The 22,616-nt window shown below is 51.2% G+C and overlaps 1 long non-coding RNA gene across 2 annotated transcripts in view; it reads right to left on the bottom strand.

Moving 5' to 3' along the window:
* Positions 1–21,460: 21,460 nt before the first annotated feature.
* Positions 21,461–22,616, bottom strand: part of LOC133071163 (uncharacterized) — a 31,329-nt gene continuing 30,173 nt past the window's right edge. For both annotated transcript variants that reach the window (XR_009696366.1, XR_009696368.1), the window contains one exon: positions 21,461–22,393. This is a non-coding gene — a long non-coding RNA (uncharacterized LOC133071163). The remainder of the gene's footprint in view (positions 22,394–22,616) is intronic.

Genomic DNA, 22,616 nt, shown 5'->3' with positions numbered 1-22,616 from the left:
CTATCACCAGCTTCACCACTACCATCACCTTCATCATCACCACCTTCATCATCATTATCACACCGTCACCATCTTCACCATCCCCACCACCACCATCATCATGACCATCATCACCACCACCATCACTGTCACCAGCATCATCACCGTATCTTCTTCATCATATCTAATCTTTAAAATGACCATGCCAGGTGCCACTTTAAGTGCTTTTTCTAAATTGACTCACCTAATCCTCTTTATAGCCTCCCAATGCACATACTGGTATCTGTATTTTACAGATATGGAACTTGGAGCATAGAGGCATTGATTTATGCAAGGTCATGCAAGCAAGAACTGACAGCTGGGATTTGAACCAAAGCAGTCACACTTCCGGATCTGAGCCTTTAAGGGATATTCAAATGGGCATCATTTGCAACAGCAAAAGCCTGGAAACAACCCAAATAATTCCTATAATGGAAGACTATGCAGCAGTGTAAATGACTGGGTGACAGGTCTATGCCTCAACATATATGAATCTCATGAGCAGATAAAAGCAAATCACAGGATTAATACAATATGATCTTACTTGTTGAAGTTCAAAAACTGGCAAAATTCAGCAATCTATTGCTGAGCAACACTTCCACACACAGAAAAACTTTAAACAAGATGAGATAACCGTTTACAGAGTTTGGGTCAGTGGTTTCTGAAGCTAAAGTGAGAAATGAAGTGTGCATCACATTCTACTGCTAGTCTGCTACCACCCAGGCATATGTATTTTTTTTATTATTGTTCTTTCTAGTGTACACATAAATTAGATAGACTCTTGTATGTATAGTATATCTCAGAATTATTTTAAAATTCTTTTCATCTTCAGGGGAGAAAATAAAGTATGATAAGGAGTTTCTAGACCCTTGATTTTGGCTGCAGAATCTTTCAAGTAGGAAACCCCTCTCCCAAAATGCCTTCTGTGCTCACAAGGGAGTCACAAACCCAGAGCATTTCCCTCATCATCAGCGCCTGAGATAATGTTCCAACTCCAGGTTCCTCTGTCTCCTCGGAGTGGGTAAAATACTCTGCAAGGTGACGTTCACAGTGGACCTCAGGTGATATATTTAGTTTCTGTACAAATATATCACCTCTCATTCTTTTTGTTTAAATTAACTTAAAAGTAACTCTCGGTCATGTCTGACCCTTTACAACCCCATGGACTGTAGCTCACCAGGCTTCTCTGTCCATGGGATTCTCCAGACAAGAATACTGGAACAGGTTGCCATTTCCTTCTCCAGAGGATCTTCCTGACCCGGAGATCGAACCCAGGTCTCCCATGTTGCAGGCAGATCCTTTATCATCTGAGCCACCAGGGAGAAGCGCAAAAGTAACTCCAGGCCCCGTCTGTCTGAGGGTGTGGGAAACCCAATCTCAGACTCACTGGGCCTCAGGCAACCCCAAGAGCTGGGTGACTCTTTCAGCCAGGACCATGGACTGTCACAGGCAATGTTAGACACTCTGTAGCCCCGACTCAGGACTCAGGATCCCCCATCACCGATGTGGGTCTGCATCCCTTATGACATTACCCAGCCCTGACTCCGAGCCCTGTGTGGAGGACAGCTTCTCCCTCAAAGATGTTCCATCACTGAACTAGGCTTCCATAAGAGCCTGAGAGGATGGGTCCAGCCTCAGGGCTCTGCTGAGAGGGGAAAGCAATCTGAGGGCCACAGGGGGACAATAGTGTCACATTGTGACAAACGAGTCACCTCTTCTCTAACCCCAGACACTATTGGCTCCCATGCAGACACGTTCTAAGAGCTTCAGTATCAGCTCCAGCCCCGAAGCTGGCACTTAGGCGAGCGGTGTTTTTGCTAAATGCACCCTGCCTCCAGATAGTCAAAGGGATGATCCAACTCCTTTGCCAGCCCCAAGATCTCACTCTGAGCTCTCCGTCCCTGAGAGCAGCTGCAGAGTCCCCAGGTCCCCCTTTCTTCCCACCTGAACTGCCTCCCACTCCGGGTCCCCTCTCAGCAGCTACTGACCATTTCAGGCGCTCTTGGCTGAGGAAAGTGATGGGGGAGGAGGAGGGGGCTGGCAGCCTGGAGCTGGGAGCTCAGACCTGGCCTCCCTGCCCCCAACCCTGCCTGCCTGGGGCAAGGGGCCATCTGCTGCTGCAGCCGAGGGGCGGCAGCTGGGCCACTTTCAGCTGAGGCCCCGAGCAGGGGACTAATCTAGGGGTGGCTTTTGACCTCTCTACCATCCTAAGGCCTGGAGAGAGTACAGACATGTGCACACACACGTGCGCGCACACACACATACACACACACAATGTACCCACAAAACCCAGGTCTGACTTTTAAGTCTAGTTGTGTCAACTGGGTCTATTTATTTTTGCAGATCTGTAATTCCTTATCAGTCATTCAAAATCCAAAAAGCTCTAAGAACTGAAAATTGTTTCGTAACTCGTTTGCAAGCAAAGGTCAACCTGAGGGGGTGGATGTGAGGCTCAATTTACCCCAGTTTCACTACAAAGTATTAAGGCATTTGCTCTTGGGGTGCTGCCCACATTTCACTGGGGTGGTGTGTGGTTCATGGTATATACACAGCTGCAAAACTGGTTCAGAATCCCAGCCTGCATGCCCAGCGAAGGAACCCAGCACCTAGGAAGGCCAGGGTCTCAGAACAACCTAACTGCTTGGCCACACTTTCTGGGTGTGCTTATCACTGATTGGGTGAAGGGAGCTGAAAACCCACCCAGGGACTGGGAGCCAGGAACATGTCAAGTGATATTTGCTCCAAATTGTCTTTCATTCAGGAGAAGGGGATGTGCACACAGGCTGGACATAAGAACCTAGAAGACAAAAATGGAGACCTCCATACGCCTCTGGGTCTCATGAATCCTGCTGACTCACTGCATTGCTGCTAAGGGCTCTTGGGGGCCGAATTCTTCATCCCAGCCCTTGGGTGACCCTCCAGATGCACGCACACACACAAATATATGCACATGCATACAATCATACATGGGGATTCCCTGGTGACTCAGACCGTAAAGAATCTGTCTGCAATGTGGGAGACCCGAGTTGGATCCCTGGGTCAGGAAGACCCTAGGAGAAGGAAATAGCTACCCACACTAGTATTCTTGCCTGGAGAATTCCATGGACTGAGGAGCCTGGTGGACTATAATCCATGTGATTGCAAAGAGTCAGATACAACTTAGCGACTAACACTATCTTACCTACCAACACACATGCACACTCCCACACATGGGTCCACATCTTCACACACTCGTGCACACACACACACATGCACAGGGGCACACACATATCCTGCATATCAGATTTCCCCAGGACAGCTGTCTGCTGGACTCCACAGTGGTAGCCGGCACTCATCCCGCTCAACTCAGAATCCTCCAGAAAAAGGACATGATGGACTATCAATAAACAAGCCTGTTTCTTCCCCAAGATTGCTTCACCAAACCTGCCAGAATTTATACAACCAAAGGGAAGACATCCAGCAAAGGGTCTCCTGGTGGGCCCTGTGCTTACTCTCAGGATCTTATTCCAAACAGTATTGGAACTCTATCCTGGAACTGTTCCTAAATGTGGTTGTAGGTCAGCAAGAAACCCCAGCTCCTCCCACCCCTTGCCATGAGGATCCTGAAGCAGTCGCCCAGGTTGGGTGGTTGTTTAAGACCAGCCTGTTCCCTATGGCACACGACAGCCCTCACCTCTAAGAGAGGGACCCCAGATCAAACAGGAAGTGCTCCAAGTGTCCTTAGGTCTTCCTTCTGAAGCATTGGGAAGAACCTAAAGATTCAGCAGGCCTCTCAGTGCCCACTGGATGGTGCCAACCCACCTTTCCCCTTTCCCCATCCTACCATCTTAATGCCCTGTGTCAACACACATTCCAAACACCACTGAGAAGTCCCAGGGGAGCACACGCATCGGCCCTGGCTTGGGGCCTGCCCCGCTCAGAGCCCAGGGGCCCACAAGCCTCCCTCAGACTCAGCGACAAGCCTTCACGCAGGCCCCTGACGTGACCGGGAGGGCCTCAGCCAGAGCTGGCCGGGAGGTCAGGTCAGGTCCCCATGCAGGGGGGAAAGCAGGGGCAGAGCAGGGCTGATGCAGGTGCAGCTGCCTTCCCAGCAGGGAGGCCACTGGGGAAAGTGGGTTGCATGGCCACTTCCAGCTGCAGTTTCACTGTGGATGGTCTGGTCAGTCTGCTCCTTTCATAACAAATATTAGTGATAATCTCTTTACTCTTCTGAAGTTAAATAATTGGATGCTATAATGTATCTATGACAAAATAATCAATAGATGATAGAAAGAGATAGAAAATAAAATGCCCTGTGTGTGTATTAGTTGCTCAGTTGTGTCCAATTCTTTACGACCCCATGGACTTTAGCCTGCCAGTCTCCTCTGTCCATGGGATTTCTCAGGCAAGAATACTGGAGTGGGTTGCTGTTTTCTTCTCCAGGGATCAAAACTGGGTCTCCTGCATTGCAGGCATTCTTTACCTCCTGAGCCACCAGAGAAGCCCATAAAATGCCTTAACGTCAGTATAAAAGAAAAGAAAAGTAATTTATAGTAACATCTATTTTAATGGTAAATGTTTAGGCACAACTTCTTGAGATACGATGCTCAAATCCTCCAATACTTGCATCAAATGTAGAATTTCTGAGCTGCAGCAGGTCCAATGCAGCCTGACAGCTGGTGTAACTTCAGTGATTCAGCTTCACGCATGGCATCGCCACTGGTGCTGTGGTTTTTTGAAATTATAAGCAAAGATCAACAAAACTCTGAGCAACGTGAAGTCTAGATCTTCCTTGAACATTTGTGGCAGTGGCATTTCCAGGAAGCCTGGGCCCTGTCCGCAAGACACCAGTAGTCCCAAGGATTGTTGTTTCAACCAAACATGCCCCTCGGAGACCCACTGCAGATCCTTCTCCGCTATGAGCCTCAGCAGCAGAGGCAAGGAGAGGGGGCAGTACAGAGCGCAGCCCTGGCACGGCATGCATCCCATTGCGATATGCAAGGCATCAAAGCCTGAGAGGCTGAGGGAGGGCCTTCTGCAGACCCTCCGAGTTGCCTTTGTCAGCACCTGGGTCAGTGCGGCAGGAAGACCCATCCACAGAAATGTCAGCCCTGCTGAGTATGTGGGCTCCATCAGGGCCACCAGTTAGTCTCTACTTCTAACACACTGGCTGGTTCTGTGGGCCCAGGCCAGCTCAGATGCATGGCCGGGGTCGGGGCAAGGGGGTGTCTCTCATACACTGGCAAAGAATCTGTAAGTTACCCAGTAAGTCCCAGCTCCCAGATCCGCATATTCTAAAGTGAAAATGTGACTTGCTCAATCATGTCCAACTCTTTGTGACCACGTGGACTGTAGCCCGCTGGGTTCCTCTCTCCATGGAATTCTCCAGGCAAGAATACTGGAGTGGGTTGACATTCCCTTCTCCAGGGGATCATCCCAACCCAGGGATCAAACCATGGTCCCCTACACCGCAGGCAGATTCTTTACCATCTGAGCCACTAGGAAAGCCCCAAGTTTATACTTTAGCTGACCAGGCTCCAAACCTGGAAGCTTCCTCCTTCCCTTGAGAGTCTGAGTTCCCAGTTGCAGGCTTCACATCTCTTTCAGGGCATCTCTTTGTATCTTACACCAGAACTTGATGTGGGGTGGGGCCACGAACAGCAGGCATTGAAGCCAGCCTGCAGGTGATGGACCACTTCTGCCCTTGCCAAGTTGCCAGACACAGAAAGCTTTCCCAGCCTCTGTGAGATGCACCTGCCTGGTGGGAAATTCAGAAGAGATGATCCCAGCTTGCAGGGCTGCTGTGAGGATGGAACATGGCAAGGTCTGGGGAATACTCACATCTTGGGAACAAATGAGAACTGATGTCACCTCTGTTCACAGGTTGTGGCCAGGTTGAGCAGAGCTGGGTGACCAAGCCAAGTCAGTCTAGTTGGAATCAGATGGAAGTCTCTGTCTCCTGCTCTCCATGTCCCCTTCAGCTGTGACCTCCAAAGTCCATCCATCCCACGGTCTGCACTGGACCCGGGGTTGTGAGCAGACCTGCCAGAGGTGGGTGACACCCTTCCCGGGCTTTCTCCATCAGCCTTCCTTGAACTCAGGGAAGTCTTAAAGCAGCACCAAGGACAAGGATCACGCCTTCTACTTGACCTTTCTCTAGCTGTTCTCCACGGACCTCATCTATCCGTCTCATCCACAACAGTCAGACCCCAAAGACACAGAGTCACCTTCCCCAGTGGTGGCTAACCAGAGGCCCCTGACCATCTTTTCCAGCTGCCCATTCACCTGACTCAGCTGTGAGCATCTTCCTTTTAGGAGTGCCCCCAAGTTCCCAAATTTAATCATGTGGACACAAGTTCTCCCTATCCCACTGGGAAGAAAGCAATCCACATGTACCCACAGTTTCTGCAGGGTCACCCAACCAACCATAGAGAAACAAGAGGCGCTCTCTGGTCCTCAGTCCAGCAGGTGAGGATGGCTGTGAGGATGAACCCACACCTCTAGGGTCTGTTTCCTGTGGCTGTAAAAAAATGAAGTCTGTGTCTTTGTGAGCCAGGATTCGAAACTGGACTTATCGACATCTCTAACCTTATCTAAATCACTTCTCTAATGAGATCAGTATGTGGACAGACACACCACATTCCCGGCATAACACAGGTCTCCTACCAAACACAAGATAAGCTTATAAACCAGAGATCTTCCACCTTCGACCTGCTTCAGACTTTAGTATTTGTGATAGAAACATCAGGCTTTGTGGAGACTACAGACACACGTTTAACTCAAACAAAGTGAATCAGAACTGGTTATAAAACTTCTCTGGGAGTGTTTTCTGGTCTACTTGATGTACTTGGCCAGGGCTTACTGGCTCCGACAGCTGGTCCAACCCCTGCTGAGAGCAATCCTGAACTTGAGCAAGCAAATCCATCTCCCTGTGCCTTTAAATAAGACTAAGAAAGTCCACACACTCATGGTTGGGGGCGGGGGGTAGGCTGTGAAGAGGAGGGGCCAGGTGACCCAGTTGATGGGAATCTCAGGGCTCTGTGGGCCTCATCAAGCTGGAAGGTTGCCACCACATCACAGAAATCGCTTAAGGGCTCACCTGAGCTCACCTGCAGAGGGCGGGGCCTTCCTGGTCTCTGCAGCAGAGAGCCATTATGCAGAGGAGAGGGCAGTCTTGCACAGGCTCTTTCTGGCTCTCTCCTGAGAGTGAACAAACAGGTTCTCCAGGTGGCTGCCCAACATATGCAGGCTGGAACACACCATCCCTCCAGTGTCCTGGACAGCTGTCTTCATCATCCAGCTTGGTGTGTGATCAGAAGCTGACATTTGTGTGTGTGTGTGTGGGGGGGGGGGGGGTGGATGTCATATCCTTCATGCATCCCCAAGCACGACCTGGAGTATACGGAGGGAGAAGGAAAGTCAGTCTCAGTGGAGGTGAAACCCGGCTGAGTTTTCAAAGAGAAAGGAAAAGAGGACTGGAGACAAAGGCCAGAGGCTTTGTGTGGCTCCTGGGACAGAGAAGCCTGGCAGGCTACAGTCCACAGGGTCACAAAGAGTCGGACATGACTGAGCAACTGACACTTTGGGAGGGTAACATGTGAAACCTCATGACTTTGGCCCCACCTAAGAAGGGGTCTAGACAGGTTAGACATGGCACCTGCCAACAGTGCCCCCAACAATCATCAACAGACTTTGGAGAGAAGACCACCTTGCTGAGCTCCTGTCTGTATGTATCTATGTCAGTGGTTCCAGCTCTAGGAAAGTCGATACCCAGGCCCTGGCCCAACCAGAATCTCTGCAGGGAGACCTCAGGAATCTGTGTTTATCAGAGGTTTCGTGGTTAATGCTAAAGCCAGGAGCCCCCGAGTCCCAGCCCACACACTCCACGGCATTGGGCTAACAAAGCCTGAGGAGTCTTTAAAAATCCCCATCAACAGGTGAATTTTATCCCTGGCCATTTACCATGAGGGCTTCCCAGGAGGCTCAAGGATAAAAGAATCCTCTTGCCAGTGCAAGAGACACAAGAGACAGGGGTTTGATCCCTGGGTCGGGAAAATCACCTGGAGAAGGAAATGGCAACCCATTCCAGTATTCTTGCCTGAAGAAGTCAGGGGACAGAGGAGCCTGGCGGGCTACAGTCCATGGGGTTGCAAGTAGTCAGACAGGTCTGAGCACCAGCACAAGCATTTACCATTAACATTTAACAGTCCTGGAGCAGAACTCGGTGACAGCCATTAGCCACTGCTTCCCGGCGCCTGTTCTATCACCGTTTATTGTGTGTTTATGACCTTCATGGTGTCGTTGCACTGGCTGGCCCTGCATGCCGCTGCCTCACACACTCACAAGTGCAAGATCCCAGGCCCTGTGGAGCCAGCGCCCAGCAAGTCACTCACACTGGGACACCGGGCTCAACAGGGGCCTTTCTGAATTTAACTGCATGCCACCCCTCGTCTGGAGAGCAGGCTTCCGGGGACGGGGCACGGCACAGTGCCCAGGGCCCTGCTGCATCTAGCTCTTGCTCTTTGCCGCATCTCAGGCTGCCTTCAGACCCTGAAGCAGACCCACCCTCCGATGGAGCCTGAGACTCTTCTCCAAGGGACTGCTCCTAAAAGCCACTTTCACCTCTCTCCCTTCTTGAATGAGGAAGCAAGGAATGAACAGAGGTTGAAATTCCCTGGGCTCAGGCTTGCACCTGTGTTCTCCCATTGGTGTGTCTCAGAACATCATGAAGAACATCATGAAGGAGGTGATATTATCAGCCCAAAGATACGCTGGTTGCCCAAGGTCACCCCACTAGTGGCAGCAGAGTGCAGATCCAGGCTCCAGCCTGCCTGCTGCCTTGACCAGAGGGCCTTGGACTTGGCGTGGTTGGGGGATGCTCTTGTTTTGGAAACTGAAATCTCCACAGGGTCACGTGCCACAGGGCAGGAGCTGGGCCAGGCCCACCCACCTCACTTATAAATCTCGGGGTGGGGCAAGGCCACCCTCCCAAGACACTCTCTCAAGAGGATGAAGTTTGCCCAGAGCCCACCCCTCATCAGCTCTGGGGTTCACCTACTCTCCCTCCAGCCTTGCCCTGGTCAGAACATTCTGGGATCGTGGGTGGTAGGACATACTGGGGTGACTAGATGGCCCACGAAAGCCCCAGGAGGGTGAGTGGAGAGTGTGGCATCAAAACCCCTATGTTCTGGGGACACGTGGGCCTGTTTTCTGGATACTCTAGGAGTGTATGGGGAGGGGAGTACCTGGACCTTTTGCCTTAACATCCCAGCTGATCTCAGTCCCTCTCACAAGTCTTCCTCTCCCTCAAGAGTCCTGGCCACATCCTGTTTCTCTTCCCGAACCCTCAGGTCCAAACCTGTGATGGTGCTGCAGGTGACATCTGTACTGTGGGCGACATCTGTACTTGAACAGGTGCAACGTCTCGAGGTCAAGCCGTGACCTCCCATCAGAGCTGTGAGTGCCACCCCCAGAGCTGAAGGTATTGCTGGTTTGCTGTGTGGGCTCAGCAGTCCGGGGGCAGGAGTAGGGTGGGGAGAGTTGATGTCACAACCTTGGGCAGTTTTACATGCAGCCTGGCAGGAAGGAATGGAGCGGAGCACCTCTACTAGTTTCTTTCCTCCAAAAAGCTGTGCAGGCAGCAGGATCGGGGCCTGGCCTGTCCCACCTGGCACAACCCTGATCCTAATTACTGTTCAGTCGCTTAGTCATGTCCAAGTCTTTGAGACCCCATGGACTGCAGCACGCTGGGCTTCCCTGTTGTTCACCATCTCCTGGAGCTTGCTCAAACTCACGTGCATCGAGTCGGTGATGTCATCCAACCATCTCAGCATCTAGTCCTAATAGTCCCCCCCACATATGCATTATCCTCATGGCCTGGGGAACCCATTTCCCCACTGCCCACAGAGCAGCAACGCTGCTCCCTCTTTGCCTTGACACAGCCTGGCCATGCGTCGGGCAGGCCACAAAGAGGGGGCACCACCCAGCCGTGGCCCCACCCGTGAGATGGGACACACCCACGCCAGGCCAGGCAGCGTGCTGTGCGCCCCAGCAGGTGGGGAAGGGGTTTGTGAGTGATGTTGCGGGTACCCAGACCGCACCTTCAAGGCTGGTTTACACGATGCAGCGAGCTCTCGGCCTGGGGGCGGCTGGCAGATGGCCTGCCCACCCAGGGTCAGCTGACAAACTTCCTGGGGCCTTCGGTACAGTGGTCAGATGACCTGGCTGGGTTGTGTAATACGTGTGCTCCGGCCTGCCTCTCCAGAGGGCAATCTGTGGCCCAGGACCCCTTCGGAAGCTAACAACACCTCGTGACCCTCAGTCCGTAAACACAGTGAAGAGCCCACAGAGGCGCAGATGGCAGAGGGGCTGGATTTCGCAACAGCTTCCTCTGTGTTTCCAATTAACTGAGGCGGTGGCCGCCCGCAGGGAGGGGGTGGAGCCAAGGAGACGCTGTTTTCCCCTCTGTTCTCCGTGGTGTTTGTGAGCACTCGGTCCTAGGAAAAAGCCACTTCTCAGGAAGGAATGGCCCCTCCTCCGAGATCTCGTTTCATCCCAGCTGCCCTCCCCAACCTCAAATCTCAGTCCTCCAGGTCCCCGCCTGCCCAGCCTGCCCTGGACAGGAGTCCAGAGACACTCAAGTGTTGTCCCCAAGCCCAGAAGAGATGCCCCACTGCTGGGCCGGCCTCTCAGATGTGCCACCGGATCTGAGAGCCAGTGCTGGGTGAGCAGCCTCAGACTCAGCCCAAGGAAATAGTAAACAGGATCACAACAGAGAGAGATCCCTCTAGGCCTGCGGGTCATTACACGGTGTGCAGCCAGCAAGAGCGGACAGCGCCAGCTTGCCGTCCAGCCGAGCCTGGAGAGACAGAGGGACCAGGAGCAGCTGCACCCACCCTTTGCTCAAGCAAGAGAACTACTCCAGAAAGTAGTAACGCTGACTCCATGCCGTGCACATGTCCAGGAGGTGGCCGGTGCTCTGTGCTTGCAGGTTTATACATGACCGCTCTGCTCACTGCAGAGCTGTGTCCCTTACCCGTCCACCTAGGGCATGTTCCCAGTCCTGGCTCCGATTTTTTAATCTAGAGAATGCCATGTTCAAAGCCTCCTAGGCTCCAAAGATGAGAGGTTTCAGTGGCCTCACCACAGCGGCAGCTGCTTGCAAAATACAAAATGCAAGCAGGATCTTTCCTCAGCAGCCAGGAGGCCAGGATACGCAGCACTGGAGACTCTATGGGCCCTGAGAACCCAGCCTTCTACCTGCAACCACCTCGGTGCATGAGCCAGTCACAGGGTCTCACTAAAGGAGAAAAGTATAACCTTTGAGGGGCTTCCTCGGTGGCCTGGCAGTAAAGAATCTGCCTGCAATGCAGGAGACGCAGAAGACTTGGTTTCGATCGCTGGGTGGGGAAGATCCCCTGGAGGAGGGCATGGCAACCTACTCCAGGATTTTTGTCTCCTCCTCAAAAGGAGCCTGGCCACCACAGGCTCACAAAGAGTTGGACACAACTGAAGCATAACCTTTTAGACATTTCCCTTAGAACACATTTTACTTAAATATGTACTTCAAACCCAAGTATACTAAATGCTTTTGGACTCTGTGGGAGAAGGTGAGGGTGGGATGATTTGAGAGAATAGCATTGAAACATGTATATTATCATATGTGAAACAGATTGCCAGTCCAGGTTCGATGCATGAGGCAGGGTGCTCGGGGCTGGTGCAATGGGACAACCCTGAGGGATGGGATGGGGAGGGAGGTGGGAGGGAGGGTCAGGATGGGGAACACATGTACGCCCATGGCTGATTCATGTCAATGTATGGCAAAAACCACCACAAAACTGTAAAGTAATTAGCCTCCAATTAAAATAAATAAATTATAAATAAAAATAAATGCTGTACCCTAAATGCAGCGGGAAGCTGTAAAAGGAAATGCAGGGAGAAGCTGTCTCCTGCTCTGCCACTTCCTCCTGGGTTGAATTTCTAATACTTGAAGGTTCCTGTCTGCGGAAACTACAATAGTACCTCTCTGCCAGGTGGGGGTGGGGCTTAATCTCCATCAAAAAAGAAATTGTCTTTGTAAAGAAGACAAGACTGTGCAGATACACAATGCAACCTCATCGATTTTCCTTTGTGGGGGGGATAATTCCATTAAAGAGTAACCCCAGTGTGGGACTTCCCTGGTGGTCCAGTGGCTAAGGCTCCACACTCCCAGTGCAGGGGGCCCGGGTTTGAGCCCTGGTTAGGGAGCTAGATCCCATGTGCTTCAACTAAGAGTTTGAATGCCGCAACTAAGACCCCATGCAGCCAAATAAATAGATAAAAATAAATATTGGAAAAAAAAGAAGAACCCCAACGTGGTTTGCCTGAAGTCCAGGAGATGTATAAGGAGTTAAGGGAGCCTCACAGATGTCTTTGTGGAGAGAAATGTCACTGCATTAAACATCTGTGATGGCCACCCTCAGCAGCTCCTCCCTGAGTGTTTCTGCCCACCCTCCCAACACCTGGCGGTCACCCAGCTGCAGTGACATAGAGGGATATCTTCTCTCGTCTCCCAAGCCTGCAAGCCTGTCTCGGTGTGGAGGGCCTGGGAGGGCAGGGGAGGGAGAGAGGCTTTACCCCACACCCCGATCCCGCTGTGAGGAGCTCAGGCGGTTTGAAAGAGGGGCAGCGGATAAGAGTCAGTGAGGGCATCACGCCGACAGGAGGACCTTGGCTGGGGGCCTGCTGGGACCGCTCAGGAGGGAGAGGATGGCGGCCCAGAGAGGGGCTCCTGTCCTCAGGAAGTGGCCACGCCCATGGGGTGACGGGCCAGCACTGGGGAGCCCTGTGTAGACACACAGCTCCCCTCTCCTGCACCCAGCCTGTGTGCAGCCACAGCTCACAACCAGCCCCGCCCAAGGTCTGGGCCAAGGTCAGGGTAACCATGTTATAAAGGCCAAACCTTCTCCACGGCATTTTCATGGAGCTGGACCAAATTCCACATGGGCACAGGGGTCCAAGGAACCTCCAGGGTGAGCAGAGGGGGCTTTGGTAAGTGTGAGATATTTGGAAAAGCAGAGACAGACGTTCTAAGACAGGGAACAGAAGACTCAGATGCCACAGCCCGAAAGGAGGAGACTCCCATGGATGCAGCGAGACCAGCCAATGTGGCTTCGGGGATCAAGTGGCCTTGGCACAGAGCACTCACAGGAGAAGGTGACCCTCCAGGTGGACCAGCCCCTGGGCTGGCTCCGAGGCATGGTATCAATCCATTCAATTCATTTTCTTCCAAGAAGGACATCTCCAATTATTCTAGAAGGAAGTGGTTCTGCATCTGCTCCTCTGCACAGAAGCCTTCCTGCTCCTCAGGTTCTTAATTAGAACCACTGGCTGCAGGGCCCGGCTCCTTCCCTGCGCCTCCGGACATGGGCTGACCGGGTCACCAGATGTCAGTGTCCATTGTTCAGGGACAGGTTTGGCACTGACCCTGGGGAAGTCCAGTCTGCGGTCATCGTGGCCTGTGCAGCGTGGGGCGGCTGCCTCTGGGCTGGAGAACACACAGGGAGGGCGTCTGCTGACGGTGGTCCCCCTGGACACACAAGGTTCATGATGCTGCAGTAGGAGGTGCAGGGCACGAAGTCCATTCTCTCTTTCTTGCGAATGTTCTTGGCAGAATGTCCCAGGTGTCCCCATTTTCCAAGTTTCTTCCCAGCCTGCATCCACCAACATCTCAGCATCACTGGGATGACAGGAGGGAGGCAGTAGCGAGAAGGGTGGTGGGCTGGGCCTTGCAACTTTCACCTCCTCTCTTGGAAACTTCTTACCCTGGAAGAGTCCATGGAGGAAGTCCAAGGACCCTGCAGGAACCACATGTGGGCGCTCTGGTCAACACCGCTATCAAGACCCTGGACATGTGAGCAATGTGGTCTTGGATGCCCTGGACCAGCTCACCCAACAGAAGGGTGTCACCTACCTCGAACAGCTCTAAGGGGAGCGTGGGACCTGACAAGCCCTACCCTGCCCCAACTCCTGATCCACACAATCAGGACATACAATGAAATGATTGCTGTTTTGAATCTCCAAATGCGGGTAGTGGGTATGTGGCAATAGATCGCCAGGACAGAAACCTCTGTCTCACTTTCAATCATCTCCACAAACGTGTCCCTGTCTACCCGCAGTACCAAGCATAGTCACAGAGGTGGCCACGACACCGTCCATGCGTAAGGCCAGTGCTCACAGGGCAGCATCCAGGGACATGTGTCCTTGTGAAAGCAAAGCTACTAGCTGCAACAACAAGTGAGGTGTGCAGATGCACGTTTTACACACCCACCTGCACCCCAGACTCTGGTCAGGCCAATCTGCTTGCGCAAAAAGGCATTATTAATAAAGACAGAAATGCAACTAACTGCAGACATCTACAGAGGCCTTAACAAGTTCCAGGTGCTGCTTCCAGTTTGCCCGCAGAGAGCCGTTTTCCACCCCAGCAGGACGTTCTGTCTTCATTATTGTACACTGTGTTGTTGTTGAGTCGCTAAGTCGTGTCTGACTCTTTGCAACCCCATGGACTGCAGCACACCAGGCCTCCCTGTCCCTCACTATCTCCTGGAGTTCATAAAATTTTGACATGTTCTTTTATTATGAAAATATGATCAAGTTAATTATTTTTAAATGTCCTTATGGGTCAGGCACCTGTTGGCAACACAGGACACCGCAAAAGGCTGAGGAGGGAGGGGCAGAGGAGGTGGGCCGCATGGAGCAGAGCTGGTGAGAGGCCAACAGAGAGAAGCAATGTGCAGACCCCCTGACTGCAGGGACGGCCAGGGGCGGGGCGCAGGGGGAATGGAGGACAGAGGATAAGGAACTGGGGGTATGGAGGGAACGGGGAGAGAAACAGGCCACTGCTAAACCCCAAAGGAGCAGGGAGAGCGTGGGGAAGATCATTTCTGGTCCCTGTCTCCTCTCCGTTTTTACAGCGTAGGGGTGACCAATTGTACACTGTGGGGATGACCAAAACCTCGCCAGCCTCAGCCTTGGTCCTGATGGTGTGAGGTTCTTTCTACCAAGCAGAAATGCCCCAAAGGTGACAAAGCAGATTCAAAGGATCCAGAGAGTGACACTGAGCAGTCTTAGAGAGGTTCTCGTGGAGAGGGACAGACGAGCTAGCTGACCCTCGCCTGGCTCAGGCTTACCAAGCAGCGATCTGGACAAACGCTTGGCCACCCTGACCCTCGGTGTCTGCATCTGGAAAACGGGCCCAGGTACCAGTGAGGCAATGTCACCAGTGAACGTGCTATGCTCCGAGCATGGCTCTGCCATCAAGGAAATGCAGGGCTGCATGGGGGTGCATGAGCTCCTCACAGCCACACTCATCAGAGCCTGTCACGTCAGTCTCATACTCGATCGCCAAGAGGGAACCCCTGAATGCAGCTAGCCCAAACGGGGCATGTGTTCCCCCCTCTCCTACAGGGCATGCCTGAACACACCGCACCCATCCAGCACTCACCTTCTCTGGGTTCCACCTCCTCACCTGTAAAATAAGAAAGGTAAACCAGGAGCCCCTTGCAATGCTCCCCACAGACCTGACTGGGACTGTCATTGTGGACATGGACCAGTGTTCACACGAGAGCCACGAATGACTGACTCACAGGACATCTAGCCGCACAGGTGGTCTAGAACGTCCATTGGATGGCAGCTCTCTGCAGGTGTTGAGAAGGATTCTGAGGTTGTATTCAGGCACAACCGTGATTACTCAGCGGCGTCTGCCAAGGAGGAAGGAGGAAGAGGTGGCAGCTGTGTGTTGGCACCTTGCTGTCCCAGGTTTATAGAAAGTCCGGGGTGGAGCTAGGCTTGCAGACAGACTGACAGACAGAGATGTTGTAGAAAAAGGCCCCACCACGGGAAGCAGTGCCTCCACTGTGGCGCTGGCCAGTATCTGAGGCTGAAACACAGCTGGTCCTCTTAGCTCCTCTGTGCTGAGAGGACGAAGGACCACGGTGACCCTGACTGCTCCAGACGTGTGCCTCTAACCAGACCAGGGCATCTGCTTCGGCCAAGTGGCCAGACATCCCGACACTCCCCACGCTCAGAGGACCAGGAAATTAAAACCTCATGCTGAAGGAGAAGGAGCCGCAGCACCGTGTTCATTCCAAGACTTAGGGAGAGCGCCCAAACAGAGCCTATGTGTCCGACCCAGCCCAGAGGTGGCAGCCCTGAGACCTGGGGCCATTAACCGCCCCTGTGAGGGGTGCTGGGCAGCCCAGTCATGGCATGGCATTTCCTTTTTCAGGGTGGAACACAGCTTCGGGATTTGGAAGAATAAAATGCATTCTTTTCCTAAGAATCTGCGCGCAGTTCGGGCAGGGCACCCAGCCACGGAGCTTCCTGGTTGAATCCTTCAGCTGAACTGATAAGGGCTGTGCCGGGGCGGCCTGACCTCCAGCTGCAGCCCGACTCCCCGTAGGCAGGCCGGCCACTGGCTGGAGGCCCCGGCTGACGGCACCGCCTAAGGCAACTCGCCTCGCTTATGCTAGGCTCATACCTGTCCCACTGCCAGCAGATTACCTGTCCTCCTTACCTCCCAGGGACAGTGTGTGCTACAGCCGTGCTCTCATCAAGGCCCTGACCATATGAGGCTCCAGCACCAGAGCCTGGGGACCGAAGGACTGGGGCTCCAGCCTCATTAATGAGAGACAGGGAACGGATGATGCCGAAGAAAAGGACCAGGCCTGGTGATGCAGACAGAGAGGACAGCTCAGGGAGTGAAGCAAGGGAATGGAGTCAGACCGGGTTCTCAGGGAAACAGGAGTTTTGTCAGACAGACTACAGGCGGGGATTCAAGGCAGAAGGAATCGCCCTGCAAAAAAAGCCCAGAGGTGTGAAAGTTCAGACAGAGGAAGCGGGGACCTCTCTGGGTTCAGGAGGGAGAGGGAGGGACAAAAACCTGGAAATTTGCACCCAGTAAGGGCAGGGTCCACAGGACTTGTGGTGACAGTATATGAAGGAGAAGCATAAGTGACCCTGGGGTCTCTCAAGGACACAGAAGAGACAGGTGTTGGGGAGGGAAGGGATGTGGGCAGCAGGTAGGAGGAGAAAGGGTGGAGGGGGGCCCCCAGTGCCCTAGGGGGAGGGGGTCACAAGCCAGGAGGAGAGAGGGTGGGGGCCAGGCTGAGGAGCCAGGAGCAGACTCCAGGGTGGGGCAGCCAGGGAAGAAGGAGGGAACTTTGCTAGAGCCTAAAACGCTGTGAGGAAGAAGCGGGAATGCAGCCAGATACCCAGCGGGGGAAGTTAGGTGAGACTGAAAATGTCCCTTGGATGGGAAGCCAGGTGTTCTCACCATTGGTGAGCTGAGCAGGATGAAAATATCCTCAGCTAAAACCCTAGTTTTTCACAACACACGTATAAACAAATGCCAGTTGGATTAAGCATGCTTTTAAAATATGAATTTAATAGAACATGCAGGAGGAGATATTTATAAGCTTGTCACAAGGAAGACCTTCCTAAACAAAGCATGAAACAGATTGTAAATAGTAACACTGAGGGAGGATGATGCAATTGGAAAGTGGGTGAATTAGGACTTTCTCTTTAATGTTTTCTGCATTCTATTTATTATTTTAAAAGGAGAAACAGGATCAAAAGGTAGTTGAGAAAATGGAATGCATGGGGAGTGTTTGGGGAAAAAAAGAGGAGGCAGAATGAGCCCATGGATCCAGGATATCAAAACCACCTGTGTATTCAGTTATCCCCCACTTTGCAAAAGTTTACCTTGCACCACTTTGCTTTTATGAAAGACCTAGGTTAGTACCTGTTGTTGCTAACCAAAAGAAATCTGAAGAGGATTTTCACTTTTATGAAGAAAGGCAAAAAAAGAATATAGTACTCGATGTTTGTTTTGCAGTGGCTGTTACAGAAGCACAGCTCATCCCAAGCAGTGATGCTGGCACCACCAAGCTTCTTCCCAGAAAACACTCTCAGCATCTCAGCATCACGTCTCCAGAGCTTCGAACCATGTCCATGAGTATCTGTGCTTTATCTCAATTGATTTTGTGCAACTGTTAGCAAAATGTGTGTTAAGGTAACTGTTTCTACACTCTACACCACTTCAGCTTATGGTTTCCTAGGAACCCTCTACTTTCAGAAATTGGGGGAAACCCACACTGTGTTCTCAAGCTTGACCAAAGGAAAGCAGAGATGGGAGATACCCCAAAGGGCAAGGTATGTCAAGGAGATAAGAGTAAACTCTGGATAAATACTACACCAAATGCAGCTCTATTGTTCCTTCCTGAAAGATTCCACATAAATCTAAACCAAGGAAAATGGGGGTGTTCTTACATATGAGGCAATCAAGTTTCCTAGCAGTGAATTAACTATTTGAGCTATGCAGCTGCCTGATAGTTTTGCTGGGTATAAGATTCCAGGATGCAGATCCCCTCTCCTCCCAATGTGGAAGGCATCACTCCACCAACCCCCAGTGCTGCTCTGATGAGGCTGATGGTATGCTCATGGCAAATCCTTTGTATGTGACCTATTTCTCTTTGTCTGGAAGCTTTTGGTGTCTTCTCCTTATCCCTGGCATCCTGAGTTTTGTGATAATGTGCATTGATATGGGTCTTCGTTTTCTAAGCACTTGGTGGCTCTTTCAGCATGAAAACTCCTATCCTTCCATTTTGGTTACTATTTGATCATTTCCTCTGCTGTTTTCTTTGTATGGAGCGCCTACTTGTCAGATGTTGTACCTCTTTCATTAAGTCTATAATTTTTCTGTTGTGACTATCTTTGTCTTTCTCTTCTACTTTCTGAAAGATTTCCTTAACATTATTTTCCAAAACTCTATTGACTTTTTATTTGCTTCTGTTACATAATTTTAATTTCTAAGAACTCTTTCACATATTCTGAATGTCTAATACCACATTATTGTTTAATGGCTATATCTTTATTTTCTGCATTCTCTCTCTTTAAGTTTCTTCTTTCTGTCCTTTATTGTTACTGTTTATCTCTATCATGCCTGATAAAAGCCTTCCTCAAGTGCTCAGGTGTCTGGAGTCATCAATCCCATGTTTAAGGCCCTAGCTGGCTGGTTGGAAGCTCAGTGTGGCTGAGTGGAGCTTGCCACCTGGTCGTTTCACTGTAGGTTGACCAGGCTGCTGCTGGACTATTTCACTGAACTACCCACTGGTGTCAATCCTGCAGGCCTTTTCTCTTTGGCTTCTCAGTCTCACCAGAGAAGAATCCTTCAACATTCTGCCTGCAAGGTGGCAGCATACCAAAGTTAAGTAGGGAAAGAGGTCTGAGCAGGAGGGGGCTTGACTATGTGGAAAGCAAGTTTTTAAATTTTTACTTGATTCATCTGTTTTCAGTCTGAGTTCTCTGTGCTCAGCTCTCACTGAGGTTTCCAAGATCAAAGGCTTCCTGAGTCCATCTTTCCAAGGAGTAGCCCTCCTGCATTCTTCAGGTGGTTGTACCCTCACTCTGACCTTCAAAGTATCCAGTGCTTCTGATCCTAAGTTCCCTGGGGTTCTGCATGGCTCCAAAGTTCTGTGACACCCTCACATTAAGAAGCAAGGCTCTGTGGACACTTCTTTTCAACTAGACAGGCTCATGAATGCTTCAACGACAGATCATGGCTGAAGCAAGGCTGTGTGACTCCTAAAGCTAAGTCACAGAGGCCAAGCAGCTTCCACCTGGCTGTCCTGGGATCCTCCTCTGAAAACTCAGCCAGCATGTTGTGAGGAAGCCCAAGTCACATGAAGGGCCACATGAGGTGCTCTGGTCCACCCGCCGTTGAGTCTCCCCAGCTAAGACTCCAGGCACGGAGGAGCAGAGATAAGCCAGTCCCACTCTGCCCTGCCTGAGCTCCTGAGCACTGAAAGCAGAAGGATGCTATGTGCCTATCACCATGGGTTGGCTTGTTGTGTACCAGCCATAACCAGGACAATCTTAAATTTCCTTTTTATTATCCCATCACCCATCTCCCACACACAACACACACATATGCACACCGAATTTGCTGGTATGTAGTGTATAGTTGATCTACTCCACTAAGCCACATACTTCCCATTTTCCAAAATTTTGTTGACATGTCTAATCTGCTGTTGTCCACAACCCTCTCAATTTATACCTTTTTATATTTATCTACTATAACTTTATGATGGTTCAGAGGGAACAAAGAAAAACACCTGATTAAACCTCCAATTTTGACAGAGATTGTGGCAAAACTTTCAATGCTTCTGGATAACTAAAGTGAAAAAGTGAAAGCGTTAGTCACTCAGTCATGTCCGACTCTTTGCAACCCAATGAATTATAGCCTGCCAGGTTCCTCTATCCATGGAATTCTCCAAGCAGAAATACTGGAGTGGGTTACCATTTCCTCCTGCAGGGGATTTTCCTGATCCATGGATCGAACCCAAGTCTCTTGCATTACAGGCAGATTCTTTACTACCTGAGCCAGGGAAGCCTGAACCCAGAGCCAAACTGAAATGCTCCAAATTTAAAATCATCTCCGATAAACTGACGTCAAACTTTGTGAAATAGGTGCATCCCAGAATTTTGCCAGCTTCTGGAAACACTACTGTGTCTGTGATAGACATTCTGAGTCCAGCTGCACCTCACCCATGTTGCCTTGTGTACATATGTTACCAGAACAGAGAGCATAGGAATGCAGAGGTGAGAGCAGGTCAGCTGCAGCCATTAGGCATCCTGTGAGCTTCCCAGGAATGATGAGACTGACTCCAGAGAGTTCAGTATGAACCCAAGCTAAGAGCTATTTGGCCTCAGATTGAATAACTACTTAGACCTGTGTAAGAGAGAGCACATTAACAGTGGGTTTCAGTATCTTAAATGGTACCCAGTGCAAAGAATTGCTACCATGCCCTGAATGACTGACTGCCTCAGCCTTTGAGAGTCCTAGGAGAAGCAGGAGAATAAAGAAAGAGCCCCAGCCAAGAACTCAAAGCCCCCAGGCTCTAGATTACTATGGCCACCTGCATGCTGTGTGCCATCTCTGGAGTGAATTGCCCTCTCTGGGCCTCCCTCATATCAAATGAAGGGTAAGCCAGAGCTTGTCAACCTGGGGAGGAGCTGCCCCACTCCCAGCTGCCTAGGCATATGCTGAGCCATGGGCTTGTCTCAGGACCGAGGGCTACTCGGAATCATTGCTGAGTCAGGGCTGCTAGCTGTCCTACAAAACACTGCCTGGACCTCCAAGACAATTCTGGGCCTCCAGGAACACACACCATGGGCCCTTCAAGCCTGGGTAGGTGGCCCTTCTCCACCTCAGAACTCTGTTCTGTTATGTGATCAGAACACAATAAAGGAATGAACGGGTGATCCCAAGGGAACTTGTTGGGGACCTCTAAGAACCCCAAACACATTATTATGAACATTTCTTTTCTTTTTTTTTTTTTTCATTTACTTTTATTAGTTGGAGGCTAATTACTTTACAATATTGTAGTGGTTTTTGCCATACATTGGCATGAATCAGCCATGGATTTACATGTGTTCCCCATCCTGATCCCCTCTCCCACCTCCCTTCCCATCCCATATTATGAACATTTCTAATGGAGAGAAAAGTTGAAAGAATCGTTTAGTGAACCCCACCTTCTAGATGTCACTGTGAACATTCGCTGTACTTGTTTCCTGTCAACTCCATCCATTACTCCAGCATGTTTTTTGCTCACTTCAAGGTAAGTGACAGATATCCATGTGTTTATTTCACCCCAAGCATACCAGCACATGTATTGTTCACTCAGCTCAGTGTTTTGTATGATTTGGGGGATTTTGGTGAAAAGTGCAAAGAGCATCAGTAAGATGCCTTGGGTACCAACAGACAGTCTGCTCATCCCTTTCTGGCAAAGTAAGCAGGTGAGCTCCTGTTCTCTGCCATAACCATGGAACCCCTGGAGGTGATGCTGAGGAGAATTCAACAGCCACGTGGTCTGAGGTAGGAAGGATGCCAAGCACTCAGCATCGGATGCCTGGCTTGATTCTGCCCAAGGTCACATGAATCAGAACCCCAGCACCTCCCAGGCCTGTCTCTTCATCTTTAAGACAGAGGTGATGACGTCTGCCGGTGCAGTCGCGGGCAGCCAAGACCCTGAGAGCCAGCACATGAAATAGAGCTTTTGCCTGTGCAGTGTCATAAAAGTGGCGAATACTAAGGCAGGAAACTGGCTTGTTCACTGGCCAAAGAATGATTCTCAGATGGCCTGGATGGGGCCCAATGCCAACCCCAAGCCAGTTGCCAGGGCTGCCAGCAGTCGTGATCTGACTGGCAGTCTGATTGGAATAAGGGGTGTCTGAAGGCAGAAGTTTCTTCTCCAGAGCAAGAGCTGCCTCCTGAATGGACTCTCACCGAGTGGCACTGGCCCTGCTGACGGCTGACATCCTGTAACTCCATCACAGCTCTGGGAGTCTGGGATTCCCCCTGTGGAAACAGAGAAGGACCTGAGGGCTGTTGTGGTGGGTGGTGGGGCAGATTGCTTTTCAAAGGAATGTTCCCAACTCCTTGCTGCAAATCCTGTGACCTCCCCACGAGCCAGATGTCTGAGTCCTGGCCCCCGGGGTTCCCAGTAGATCTCAGCTCAGGCTGCTCTCCTGCAGCCACGCACAAAGCCAGGCTGTGCTGAGTCACTCTGAAACGGCCAGTG

Source organism: Dama dama, chromosome 16 (genome assembly GCF_033118175.1).
Source record: "Dama dama isolate Ldn47 chromosome 16, ASM3311817v1, whole genome shotgun sequence".
In the NCBI taxonomy this organism is placed as follows: domain Eukaryota; kingdom Metazoa; phylum Chordata; class Mammalia; order Artiodactyla; family Cervidae; genus Dama; species Dama dama.
The sequence above is the reverse complement of the archived record's forward strand: the minus strand, read 5'-3'. Positions and strand labels throughout refer to the sequence as shown.